This window comes from Callithrix jacchus, chromosome 9 (assembly GCF_049354715.1).
Source record: "Callithrix jacchus isolate 240 chromosome 9, calJac240_pri, whole genome shotgun sequence".
Classification (NCBI taxonomy): Eukaryota; Metazoa; Chordata; class Mammalia; order Primates; family Cebidae; genus Callithrix; species Callithrix jacchus.
Window position 1 is genome coordinate 24,753,823 of NC_133510.1, and position 13,139 is coordinate 24,766,961.

The following is a 13,139-nucleotide window of genomic DNA, read 5'->3' on the forward strand; positions in this document are numbered from 1 at the left end:
ATAAGGACTAGTAGTATCAGTCATCAGCATCTAGATGGCATTGAAGCCACAGCTCTGGAGGATGCCACCAGGGAGGGAATGCGTGTAGAGGGAAGAGAGGCCATGGAATAAGCCACAGGGATGCAGTGCTTAGGAGCCAAGGAGGCAGTGAGTGAACAGGAAGCCAGCCAGAGGAGGAGGTTGGAGAGACAGAAGGGAATGGGATCTGGGGGTGCTGCACAGGAGGGTGGGGCTGCTGTGACAGATGGGCACATGGCTCAGGTTAGTCAAGAATGGAGAGCTGATGACTGAATTCAGCTCCCTAGAACTCCAGGGGTGACTGTGACAAGGGTGGTCTCAGTATAGTGGTGGGGCCAAGGGAAGTGATGCCTGATGGAAGAGGGCTCAAGAAAAACAAGACCAGGACCTGGCATGGTGGCTTATGCCTGTAATCCCAGCACTTTGAGAGGCTAAGGTGGGTGGATCAAATGAGGTCAAGAGTTCGAGACCAGCCTGACCAACATAGTGAAACCCCATCTCTACTAAAATTACAAAAATTAACTGGGCATAGTGGTGCATGTCTGTAATCCTAGCTACTCAGGAGGCTCAGACAGGAGAATTTCTTGAACTCAGGAGGCAGAGGTTGCAGTGAGCCAAGATGGAGCTGTTGTACTCCAGCCTGGGCGACAGAGCAAAAAAACTCCATCAAAAAAAAAAAAGAAAGAAAGGACTATGTTGGTCACAAGGCGGGCCCACTTGTAAACACACTAAAACCACAGCATTGTACACTTTGGTGGGTTAATTGTATGGAGTGCAGATTAAATACAGGTTTTTTAAAAGGAAAGAAAGGGAGGGGACGATCGATCCAAGATGGCCGACCACTAACAGCTCAGGATTGTAGCTCCCAGTGAAAGCCCAGAGAACGAGACAACGCCACACTTTTAGACAAATTTTCGTCACTCACTGATCAGCTGATTCCCAGTGGAGGAGCCCCACGGGTCGCCAGCGCGACTCTTGTGGCCGCCGCAGCAGTTTTGCCGGCGTCTCGGTGCAGCAGCTCTTCATGCAGAGCCAACGGGACTGCTTCCCCTACTGACTGGAGTTTGGAGCTCCGGGAAGTCAGAGCCACTTGTTGCGGACTCAAGAGGGAAGCCAGACCAGAGATTCCCGGGCAGAAGAGCACCATCAGTCTTACCGCTGCTATTTAGGCTGCCACAGTGGGTTGCTCGGATCCCAACACTGGGAATCAATAAGTCAGACGTCGACTCAGAAAACTAATTAGAAAGGCGGTTCATCTACAATGAAGGGAAAAAAACAGCCTAAGAAGGCTGAGTATACTCAAGGTCAGAACCCGTCAGCAACAGAACAAGCCCTGATGGAAAAGGACTCATCAGCAACCGAACAAGCCCTGATGGAAAAGGACTCATCAGTAACGGAACAAGCCCTGATGGAAAAGGACTGTGTTCCATTATCTGAAGTAGGCTTTAAAAGGTGGATGATAAGAAACTTCTGGGAGTTAAAGGAACTCGTTCTAACCCAATGTAAAGAAACTAAGAACTTGGAAAAAAGGTTAGATGAAATGTTGAAAAGAATAGACAATATAGAGAGGAATACAAATGAACTTATGGAGTTGAAAAATACAACACGAGAACTTAGTGAAAAATGTACAAGCTTAAACAGCCGAATGGATCAAGCAGAAGAAAGGGTATCAGAGGTCGAAGATCAACTTAATGAAACAAAACAACAAGACAAGAATAGAGAAAAAAGGATAAAAAGGAATGAGCAAAGTCTCCAAGCAATATGGGATTATGTGAAAAGACCTAATATACGCTTGATTGGTGTACCTGAATGTGACGGAGAGAATGAAGTCAAGCTGGAAAATACTCTCCAGGACATTATCCAGGAAAATTTTCCTAATTTAGCAAAGCAGGACACTATTCAACCCCAGGCAATACAGAGAACACCACAAAGATATTCCTCAAGAAGACCAACCCCAAGGCACATAATCGTTAGATTCACCAAGATCGAAACGAAGGAGAAAATATTAAGGGCAGCCAGAGAGAAAGATCAAGTTACCCATAAAGGTAAGCCTATTAGGCTTACAGCAGATCTCTCAACGGAAACCCTACAAGCTAGAAGAGAGTGGGGGCCAATATTCAATATACTTAATCAACAGAACTTTCAGCCCAGAATTTCATATCCTGCCAATGTAAGCTTTACATTTGAAGGAAAAATAAAATGTTTTAGGAACAAGCAAGTACTCAGAGATTTTACTACCACCAGGCCTGCTTTACAAGAACTTCTAAAAGAAGCACTAAACACAGAAAGGAACAACCAGTATGACCCTTTCTAAAAATACACCAAAAAGTAAAGAGCATTAACATAAAGAAGAATTTTTATCAACGAAAGGACAAAATAGCCAGTTAATATCAAACGGCAGCAACCCTAAATTTAAATCGACCAAATCTCCCAATCAAAAGATACAGACAAAATCTAACGGTATATCCAAAGATATACATAGACTCAAAATAAAGGGTTGGAAAAAAAAAAACGTACCAACCAAATGGAGAGCAAAAATAAATAAATAAAAAGCAGGAGTTGCAATTTTCACATTTGACAAAATAGATTTCAAAGCTACAAGGATAAAAGGATTAATGTAATAATAAGAGATCTTAACACCCAGATACATAAGACCCATAATGAGATTTAGATTCAACAAGACAGAAAATTGATAACGATATCCGGGACTGGAACTAAGATCCAGAACAAATAAACTCAATAGAGCTCTCCATTTTAAACACACAAAATATACATCATCCACAAAATCTAATGATATATCTAAAGATATACAAAGACTCAAAACAAGGGGATGGAAAAAAACTCACCAACCAAATGGAGAGCAAAAATAAATAAATAAAAAGCAGGAGTTGCAATTCTCACACTTAATAAAATAGATTTCAAAGCTACAAGGATGCAAGGGTAAAAGGATTAATGCAACAATAAGAGATCTTAACACCCAGATACATAAGACACATAATGAGATTTAGATTCAACGAGACAACAAATTGATAACGATATCCAGGACTTGAACTCAGAGCCAGAACAAACAAACACAATAGAGGTCTCCATTTTAAACACATAAAATATGCATTAACCACTTTAAACACTCAAAATATTGATCGGCCATTATTGAAACTCATTTTAGCAATGAAGTAATATTCCTTTTTCCCTCTTTTTCTTTTTTTCCCCTTCTTAAAAAAAATTAAAAAAAAAAAAAGGGAGGGAAGGAAGGAAGCACGTAATCCACCCCTGGGAATCCCTCCTACATGTCCTTATGGGGAATGACACACAAATGGAGCTGCTCGTTGCCACAGTACATCATGGTGCATTCCAGGATAAAGCATGGCACAGCTATAACAAGGAATGTGGACGGTCTCTGTATCCTGGTAGGGAGCAATCTCCAGAACCTGCTAGTGCAGGAAGCAGGCTGCTGTCTACAGTGTTTACTGAGGCCTTTCTGTAGGAAGTGTGTGTGTGTGTGTGTGTGTGTGTGTGTGAATATGTTTGTGTTCTTGTATTTGCTTTTTTTTTTTCTTAAGACAGTCTCACTCTGCCAACCAGGCTAGAGAGCAATGGTACAATCTCAGCTCACTGCAACATCCACCTCCTTGGTTCAAGCAATTCTCCTGTCTCAGCTTCCCGAGTAGCTAAAATTACACACATGCACCACCATGCCCGGCTAATTTTTTTATTTTTAGTAGAAATGGGGTTGTGCCATGTTGGCCAGGCTGGTCTTGAACTCCTGGCGTCAAGTGATGCGCCCATCTCATCCTCCCAAAGTGCTGGAATTACAGATGTGTACCACCATGCTCAGCTTGTATTTATTTTTATTTCCATATTAGAAATATTGCAGCAGGGAGCAGGGGCTCATGCCTGTAATTCCAGCACTTTGGGAGGCTGAAATGGGAGGAGCCCAGTGTTTGAAACCAGCTTAGGCAATATAATGAGACCGTGTCCCTAAAAAACAAACTAAAATATTAGCGGGGAGTGTTGGCAAGTGCCTGTAGGCCCAGATACTCAAGAGGCCGAAGTGGAAGAATTGCTTGAGCCAGGATTTGAGGCTGCAGTGAGCCGTGATCACACCACTGCACTCCAGCCTCTGACACAGTCTCTGACAAAACCCTGTGTCAAAACAAATAAAAGAAATACAGCGCTGGGTGTGGAGGCTCAAGCCCGTAATCCTAGCACTTTGGGAGGCTGAGGTGGGCAAATTGCCAGAGCTCAGGAGTTTGAAACCAGCCTGGGCAACACGGTGAAACCCCGTCTCTACTAAAATACAAAATTTAGCCAGGCATGATGGTGTGTGTCTGTAGTTCCAGCTACTCAGGAGGCTGAGCCATAAGAATTGCTTGAACCCAGGAGGTGGAGGTTGTAGTGAGCTGAGATTATGCCACTGCACTCCAGCTCAAGTGACAGAGTGAGACTATCTCAAAAAAAAAATACAGCAAAAGCTACACAAGAAATATAATGAGAATGGTTATCTCCCTATAAATCTTTCTACATTAGTTTGATTTTTGATCCATATGAGTGCATTTCTGAGTCAAAAAACAAACAAAAATGTCACATTTAAAAGTATAAATGTGGGCTGGGCATTGAGTTTCTCATCTGTAGTCCAAGCACTTTGGGAGGCCACGGCAGGTGGATCACTTGAAGCTAGGAACTCAAGACCAGCCTGGCCAACATGGCGAAACTCCATCTCTACTAAAAAATACAAAAATCAGCTGGGTGTGGTGGTGCACACCTGTAATCCCAGCTAAAGGCATGCACAGTGTGGTGGCTGAGGCAGGAGAATCACTTAAACCCGGGAGGTGGAGGTTGCCGGGAGGCGAGATTGCGCCACTGTACTCCAGCCTGAGAGATAGAGCGAGACCCTGCCCCACCCCCCACAACACTGTAAATTTGAAAATGGAAAAAAAGAAATTGGAGACAGTGAGTGGAAACACCACTTTAGACAGGCTCTCAGGAAGAATGTCGGGGCCTGAGATGTCACAGATCCAACTCCACCCCCACAGCCACGTAACATTTGTTGAAAGTGAGGCAGAGAGAGGTCAGAAGACTTGCTGGGGAAACGTGGGGCAGGGCTGGCTCTTCAGAACCAGGAGCACCTCCCAGAGCCATACTTTCTGTTTGCCCCAAGCAGGGAGCCTTGTCTGTCCAGAAGAAAGGCTGAGAGAAATGCCAAATGTGGGTGAAGGGGAGGAAGGCAGCAAAACATACTGCCATGTGTGTACCTATGCAAATGTCTTGCATGTTCTGCACATGTACCCCAAAACCTAAAATGCAATTAAAAAATTAAAAAATAAATCAGGTTCAGAGCGACTGGTGCTATTAATAATAAAAAGAAATCTAACTTGGCGTGTGGCATGCCCAATAAATATTATTCTCTTTCTCCTCAAAAAAAAAAGAAAAAAAGAAAGGCTGAGAGGCCACCATTGTCTAGGGGCTTGCCCAAGTCATGCCTCAAACCCGCAGGCAGGCATCTTTCCCCTGCAAAACCCCATTGTCCAGATGAAGACCTGCCACTCAGAGAGGCAAGCCCAGCTCTAGCCCAGGGGATGAGGAGGCCCGTGGCTCAGAGCTCTGGGTCAGGTCTCATTCCTCACTTGGATCTGACCCATAGCAAGTCATGCAGCCTCAGCATTAGTCTCCTCATCCGTGAGTGTAGATACCTCCCCTACCAAGGCTGGCCTGGGCATTACATGAAATGGTGGAGAGCCGGGCACAGTGGCTGGCCTGGGTAAGCAGCTGTTATGACTGCCAACATCGTTGCTACAGGCCTCTACCTGTCTGCTCTGAGTGAGGTGGTCTGGGTGACTGCTGGCAGCAAGTCCTGCCCACCTGACCCCTCTTGGTCTCTGGGGCCTCGGGCAAGAAGTCAGCTGAGGTTGCCCCTTCTCTGGTAGGTTCCAGGTCCTGCCTCCCTCTCAGGGTCCCTAACCTCTGTGCAGGCACAGAGCGGGTGTCAGGCTACTAGTCTCTCATTTATTGATTCTTTAAATATTAGCTGTGCATTAGTTGTGCATGTGTTATGTGCCACGCACTATGCAGGGCACTCAGGGTTGGCAGAGTGGAGTGAAAGCCAACCTGATCTCTGCTCTCATGAAGTTCCCTGCATTGTAGAGGACACAGAATTTGTTTTTTTTTGTTTTTTGAGACAGGGTCTTGTTCCATCGCTTAGGCTGGAGTGCATTAACATAATCACAGCTCACTGTAGCCTTGAGCTCTCAGGCTCAAGCAATCCTCCCACCTCAGCTGCCCGAGCAGCTGAGACCACAGGTGTGTGCCACCACACCTGGCTATTGCTTTCAGTTTTTTGCAGAGACAGGATCCCACTAAGTTGCCCAGGCTGGTCTTGAACTCCTTGCCCCCAAGCACTACTCCTGCCTCAGCCTACCAGTGTTGGGATTACAGGTATGAACCACCATGCCTATCCTGGATGCAGGCTTTAAACAAAGAGTCACACCAATAAGAAGAGCTGTGAAGGTCAGGGCATGACCCCAGATGGGCAAACACTGCATTGGAGGTCCAGGAAGATTCTCCTGACAAGGTAACCCTGAACCAAGATAAAAATAAGAGGGAGCTGATCACATGGAAGAGGGAACAGTATTCCTGGCAAGTGGAACAGCATGTGCAAAGGCCAGGTAGTAAGAGGGGCTTCAGGTACAGTCTATGGCTAGAGCAGAGTGATTGAAGGCATGTGAAATGAGAGGTGGCCAGGGTGGCAGGCAGGGACTAGTCCAATCAGCCATGGAAGGGATGGGACTTTGGTCACTGTTCCACATTTCCAGATGTTTACTGTGTGCCAGGCTTGGTGCTAAATGCTTTTCTGAAGTATCACACTAGATTCTCACATAGGGCGTACAGCAACTGTTCTTCACATTTTATAAATGAAGGGCTTGATCTTAGGTTAGATCCCTCAGCCGAGAGCCCACAGTGAGGAAGCAATGGGACCTGTGACGGCAAGGCCTGTGTTCAGAACCGCCAGGCCACACAGAACTCAACTCACTACAACCTCCTGAAGTGGGTGTGATTATTCTTCCCAATTTGCAGAGGAAGACATGGGCCCACAGAGCTTGTAGGTGGAGTTGAGCCTGGGCAGTCTGGCTCCAGAGTGTCCACAGTCTCAAACACTGGCTCACATGGCTTCTTAGGAAGCAGGAGAAAAGGCAGCTCAGGCTGCCATGTGAAAAGAGTGGAGCGGGGACAGTGGCGTGACTGGGACCATGCTGTGATGGAGTCCAGTGGGCATATTCAGGATGAGGTGAAACATGCTGGCCCTGGTGAGGGGCTAGATAGGGCTGGGATGAGGGGGGAGCCAGGTGAACTTGGGGTTGGGTTGGTGCAGCTGGAGGGTGCGCAGAGTGTCTCTGAGGTGAGGCCGGGTGGGGTGGGAATGCCATTGTTTGGTCTGGGACATGGAGCATTTGGATGGCTATGGGACAGTGCAGTGGAGAGTCAAAAAGGCTGCTCAGACCGAGGTCTGGCGAGATGGAGGCTGGAGGTGGGGTGAGCCATCTAGGAGAAGGACAGAGTGGGAAGCAGAGGCTCTCGACTTGGCTTTCTTGCCAAAGGAGGGTTCTGAAACAAAAAACTGTGGAATCTAAGCTGGAGAGGAAGAAAGATGAATGAGAGAATGCACAAGCATGGGACAGAATAATATGCATTTCTTTGGCTCCTTTGTACCTGAGTCTTCTAAAGCTGCGGGAAGATGACCCCTGGAAGGCTGCAGGGATGCCAGCTGGGAGCTGAGTGCAGCTCTGCTGCCTGGGCATAGTCTGGGTGAGGGTGCATACCCCTGCCTGATTGCTAGGGAGCATGAGTGATGAGAACAAGGTGGCTGACAGGGTGAGGCCCAAGCCTGGAGCCCGCCCAGGTTGGGGGGGGTCTGGGACCTTTGAGGGGGACTTAGGGAGCTTCCCCAGCCCTAAGGGCACCACGAACTGCACTTCACACTGACCTGGGCATACACAGTTGGATGATCTCTCGCTCACTCTCTCACATGCAAATGTAGACCATACAACCATCCTGCCCACAGATTCAGAAAGCCCAGGAAACAACAGAGCTGTAGTGCCTGCCTGACCCCCACGCACAACAGACCTAGCCCAGGAACATGCCCAGTGGCAGGAGCCACTCACCCGAGCCCTCACTGCCTGAGGACCCCCCAGCCTCTGGCCTCATTTGCCCCCTTTTGTCAGCCAGCCAGGGGGACAGAACAGGCCTGGATCTACCCCAAGGCCCAGACTCAGTCTGACACTGTGTGAACTCAAGGCCTTCCCCACCTCACCCAGGGCCAGAGCCCTTACCTGTAAAGTGGAAGTGGGAATGACCACCACCCAGGTAGAAACCCTCACTTAGGGCCTCATGGCCAGGCATCAGGGCTGTTGGGAGAGGGGCCAAGGAGCCCTTGCCTGTCTTGGTATCCCACCATCACCAGGAGGGGGCTGCATGGGCATCACACCCCTCAAAGATGAACAAAGTGAGGCAGCAAAGGGCCTCAAGGTGAGTTAGGGGCAAGGCCCCAGCTCTGCTGTTGCCCCTGCAGTCTGGGATGGGAGGGTAGCTAGTGGCCAACCCTAAGGACTCTAGGCTAGGGACCCCTTATCTGGGTCCCGTGGCCTGCTCCTAGCCTGCATGCTGCCTCATGGGGGTCTTCTGGCTGGCCCAGGAGCACGATCAGCCCAGCAGAGCAGCTCGCTGTTATGCGGAAGGGAGGCCCAGCCCACCAGGCCAACCGCCTGGGGCCCCAGCCACATGTATATTTAATGATGTCTATTATTCCTGTTTTGTCTCTGGAAAGGACTGAGCAGCTGACAGTGGAGCTGCAAACAGCCCAGGACCTGTGCCTGCTCCATACTCCAGCTGGGCCCGAGGCCCCCTGGAGCTCTCTGCCTCTCCTGACAGCCTCACAGAACCTGCTGCATCCCTCCAAAAAGGCACATCTTCTCCAGGAAGCCTTCGCTGCTGCTCACAGGTCTTACATCTAGGCTCTGCATTCAAAAACTGTGCAACCTGCACCAGCTTCCAAGGGACAGTAGAATACCATGGGAGGCCGGCACTGTCCCTGGCACATTGTAGGTACTCAACAAGCCCCTGCCAGCCCCTCTGCTCCTGGCTTCTGAGGCAACAGGAAATGGTCAGCCACCTTGTTCTCACAAGGGAGACTCTGCCACCCAGATGGTCACAAAGGCCTCCTGGGATACTGCCTACCTTGGCAGCCAGGCCCCTCTGGAGGGGCCAGTCTGGGCCTGACACCCATGACCAACTCCCTGGGCAGAGCCTGCCCATGCCTGGCTGAGGAACCCTGCATTCTCCTTGCCACCCATGGCCTGGGGCTGCCCTGGGGATCCAGGCTCCACCCTCTCCAACTCCCAGGCCCACTGTTACCTTCAATGCTTGAGCTGTGCCCACCTGACTCAACCTGGCTACTGTTCAGCAAGGTTACAAAGTGTTCTCAGTCTGGACAGGAATGGTTTTCAATCCTTTATTTCAGAAAGGAGAGCCAGGAGAACTGGGAACTTAGAAAACAGATTCTAAACTCAAAAGTCCCTGGCCCAGGTGTGTAGAGCAAGGGTCTGGGGGTTTTGTGCTGGGCAGGGGCTGCCCTGGGAGGGTCAAATAAAGGGAGGCACTTTAGGACACCCCTTAGGCTGTGGAGGGTGTCAGCTGGGCCTTTGAAGCCACTAAGCTCTGCTTCCAATCCTGGAAAGCCTTGAGTGGAGGACCCAAGGGGGTCTCTTCCTGGAAGGGCCCCCACCCCAAGTGTCAGAGAAATGTGTGTATTTGTATTTTTGTTTGGGTGTTTGTGTGTCCCAGTAGGACTGATGCCCCCAGGGAGATGAGACAGGTAGGCAGGAGGCCTGGCAGGTGCCATTATTTCTTCACGATCTGGATGACCTCCTCATGCTCCATGGTGTGGGTCAGACCCACCCGCTGTGGACTGTACTTGGTGCTGGTGCCCTGGGTGAGGAATGGGGGCAGAGGGGTCACCTCAGCCTGGACTGGCCAAGGGCAAGGCCACGAAAGATAACCCCGGGGTGTGTGTTCTGGGGGTGAATGCCTGTGTAAGGTCGGGGCCCCAGGCAGCAGGACGTCTGCAGTGGTCTGACCATCCCTGACCTCAAAGGTGGAGGAGGGCCAGGCACAGTGGCTAATGCCTGTAATCCCAGCACTTTTTGGAGGCCTCATTTAAGCTCAAGGATCACTTGAGCTCAGAAGTTCCAGACCAGTCTGGGCCAGATAACAAAATCCCATCTCCATGAAATATCAGCCAAGCATGCTGGTGTGCGCCTATACTCCCAGCTACTTGTGATGCTGAGGTGGGAAGACTGCTTGAGTACAGGATGTCAAGGCTGCAGTGAGTCGCGATTGTGCCACTGAACTGTAGCCTGGGAGACAGAGCCAGACCCTGTCTCAAAAAAAGAAAAAAGAAAAAGGGTGGGGAAGGCCCATGTCCAGCCTGGGTGAACACATACATTCTATAGAGGACAGACACAGTCATGCCAATCCCCACAGGAAAAACAGTAACACCATGCAGAGGAATGTGAATGCCTTGCTCTATGCCTAATCCGGGGACTCTGCTGGGTCTAAACCCCTGCCTGCCTCCCACCCAGACACTTACCCACACCAGGGCATACTTGAACTCGCTGGCGAGTGACCGGTGGATGCAGGGGCACTGGAGGACAGGAGAGACACAGAGAGATGAGGCTCAACTTAACCCCATCCCAAACTTGACCACACTGTCTCTCACTCCTCCTGGCCCCACCTGTGACCTGAAGCCTCCCACATATCACATCACCCCCAACTCCCAGAGCAGCATACACCCTCCAGTGCTTCTTGGTAGGGATCAAGGTTACAAGGGTCCCAGATGTCACGTGAAATTGGAAGGAGACCCTGGAGGGGCAGCCAGCATTTTCCCTGAGAGTATGGACCTCTGGTTGCCACTCTGATGGTGGGACAGTGGAGGGCGGCAGGGAAGAGACTGCAATTGTGCAATGTGGCTCCTCCCCCTACATGCCCACAAGTCTTCCAGGCCCCAATGGGAGACAAAACACCTCAGCCCAGTGTCCCTGGGGCAGAGGCGGCGCCAGGCCTGCAGGTCCACTTCCCTGACAGAGATGGGAAGGTGGCTGATTTGGGCCTGCAAATGGGTCTTACATTTTACTCAGTTTGCCACTTGTGAGTGTCTGAAGGGATTCAGGAGGGTAATCTTGAGTCTTCTTGGCTCCTCCTCCTGTGATCTCAAGCCTAGGTCTTAGAGAGATGGGACTTTGCGTGGCCTCATTTGTTCAACACCTCCAGGGTGGCACCCAGAGACCTGGGGCTGGGCTTTCAGAAGGAATGAATGCATGAGACCAGATTGCAAGCCCAGCCACCACTGTCATAAGGGGCTAGAGGGACAGTGTCCCTTGCTTCCATGATACAGATCCCAAGAAGAAATCAGCTTGAGGAAAATAACACCTGGGAAAGCAACAGCCCAGAAGCACAGCCATGTGACCCAACACTTGGCCACCACTGGTGCCTGCAGGGTCATGTTCAGGTGACAGAATTCTGGACAGAGAAAGGCAGCCTTGTGCTCTCTGAGCCAATAGCACCTCCTCTGGGGCCTGTGCATGCCTGCTCCCCTATCTGGGATGCTCCCCACCCCCAACTCCTCACTGCCAGACCTGCTAGTTCTACAAGCCAGCTCAGGTGGCCTCCTTGAAACCTGTCCTGACTTCTGTTTGAGCCAGCGCCACTCCCCACTCCTTGGCCAATGCCTGAATGGCATGGGAGCAGGGTTACTGTCATCTATGCACTACAGGCAGCGTGCTGAGTGCCCTACATGCTGGACTTCATCCAACATGTCTTCCTGATGACCCAGGGGGGCAAGCAGCACATCCCACCTCACAGGAGAGGTTGGAGGCACAGCACATGGCTAGGAAACGGTACTGCAGACGCAGCCCCAGACTGTCCAACTCCAGAGCCTGTGTGTCACCATCTGAGATTGAGACCAGCAGAGCCCACCCCTGGCCCAGAGCACCTCAGGCAGAACAGCGCTCCAAGGGGAACACAGAGCTCCCACCCCTTGTTAGGACAGGTCTTGTCAACTCACCACGTGCTCCACTGAGGCCCCTTTCTGGAGGATGATGGCGTCTGTGAAGTCCGGCCTCTCTGCAGGGTGAGATGGGGAGAGCGTCAACCACACACGAGGACCCATACTGCCACCTCATGATTCTGCCCGAGGGAAGAGATGGCTGTAGAGGCCCTTTCAGTCTCCTTGCCTTGGCCTAATTTCCCCGATATCCAGCACGCCCTCCGCATATATCCCTGCGCCACCTTCTACAAACCTTACTTGAACACAGTGACTCAAAATGATCCAAGTCCAGGATCACGCTGCCTGCCACCCATCTGCTGTGACAGCACTGACAGAGACCAGGATCTAGACTCAACGGGCAGGACCCAAAGGGAAGTTGGAGTCTTGTGAGGGAAACTGTAGCTCGCTCCTCACATCTCACTGCCAAGGTCAGGGTTGATGCAAAGTGCTCCGAATTCAGCAGCTGGGACCCCAGGGCATATGCGTGTGCAACCATCAGGAGGATGGGAGGGAGTCAGACATGGGGAGGGCTCTTGTGGATTCAGGTCACTAATGCTCCTGCAGTGGGGTCTGTCACTGTGAGGGGAGGTCAGGATGGCACTAACTGCTGCAGCCAGGAGGACCCCGAGGTAGCCTTGCCCCACCAGGGCACCCTCAAAACCAGCAGTGCCCAGTGTTGAGAAGGGAAAAGAGCTGAGATGTGTCTAAATAAGCCAGGCCAGAGCTGTTGCTGGGGTCTCTGGGCACCTCCCACAGGCCTGGCAGCCTTTTAGGGAGGATGAAGCTCAGCCTGTTTCTCAGCTACATGCAGTGTAACTCACATCCTCTCTTCCTAGTGTAGATGCAGGTCAGGACCAAGTACTCTCAAAGCATCTCCAGCAGGTAGTCCAAGTTCAGCTTCATGCCACAGCTGCAAAGAGGGAGGCAGCCAGTCAGGCAGGGGCCCCTGTGAGTTCAGAGGCTGGGTCTCCACTTCTTACTATTGGAAGGGACAATTTCCACTGGCCAGCATGGGCACCAAGGCCAG

The 13,139-nt window shown here is 50.5% G+C and overlaps 1 protein-coding gene across 50 annotated transcripts in view; it reads right to left on the minus strand.

Annotated features, from left to right (window-relative positions):
* Positions 1–3,157: 3,157 nt before the first annotated feature.
* LOC100398245 (uncharacterized) overlaps positions 3,158–13,139 on the minus strand; it is a 159,394-nt gene continuing 149,412 nt past the window's right edge. For 49 of the 50 annotated variants that reach the window (XR_013522656.1, XR_013522655.1, XM_078338805.1 and 46 more), the window contains 4 exons: positions 12,934–13,022; positions 12,131–12,189; positions 10,658–10,711; positions 3,158–9,996 (listed from right to left, as the gene is read on the minus strand). The gene's annotated coding sequence lies outside the window, so the exon portion shown is untranslated. Of the gene's footprint in view, positions 9,997–10,657; positions 10,712–11,193; positions 11,365–12,130; positions 12,190–12,933; positions 13,023–13,139 lie in introns of all 50 variants that reach the window. The other variant, XM_078338849.1, reaches the window with a different exon arrangement.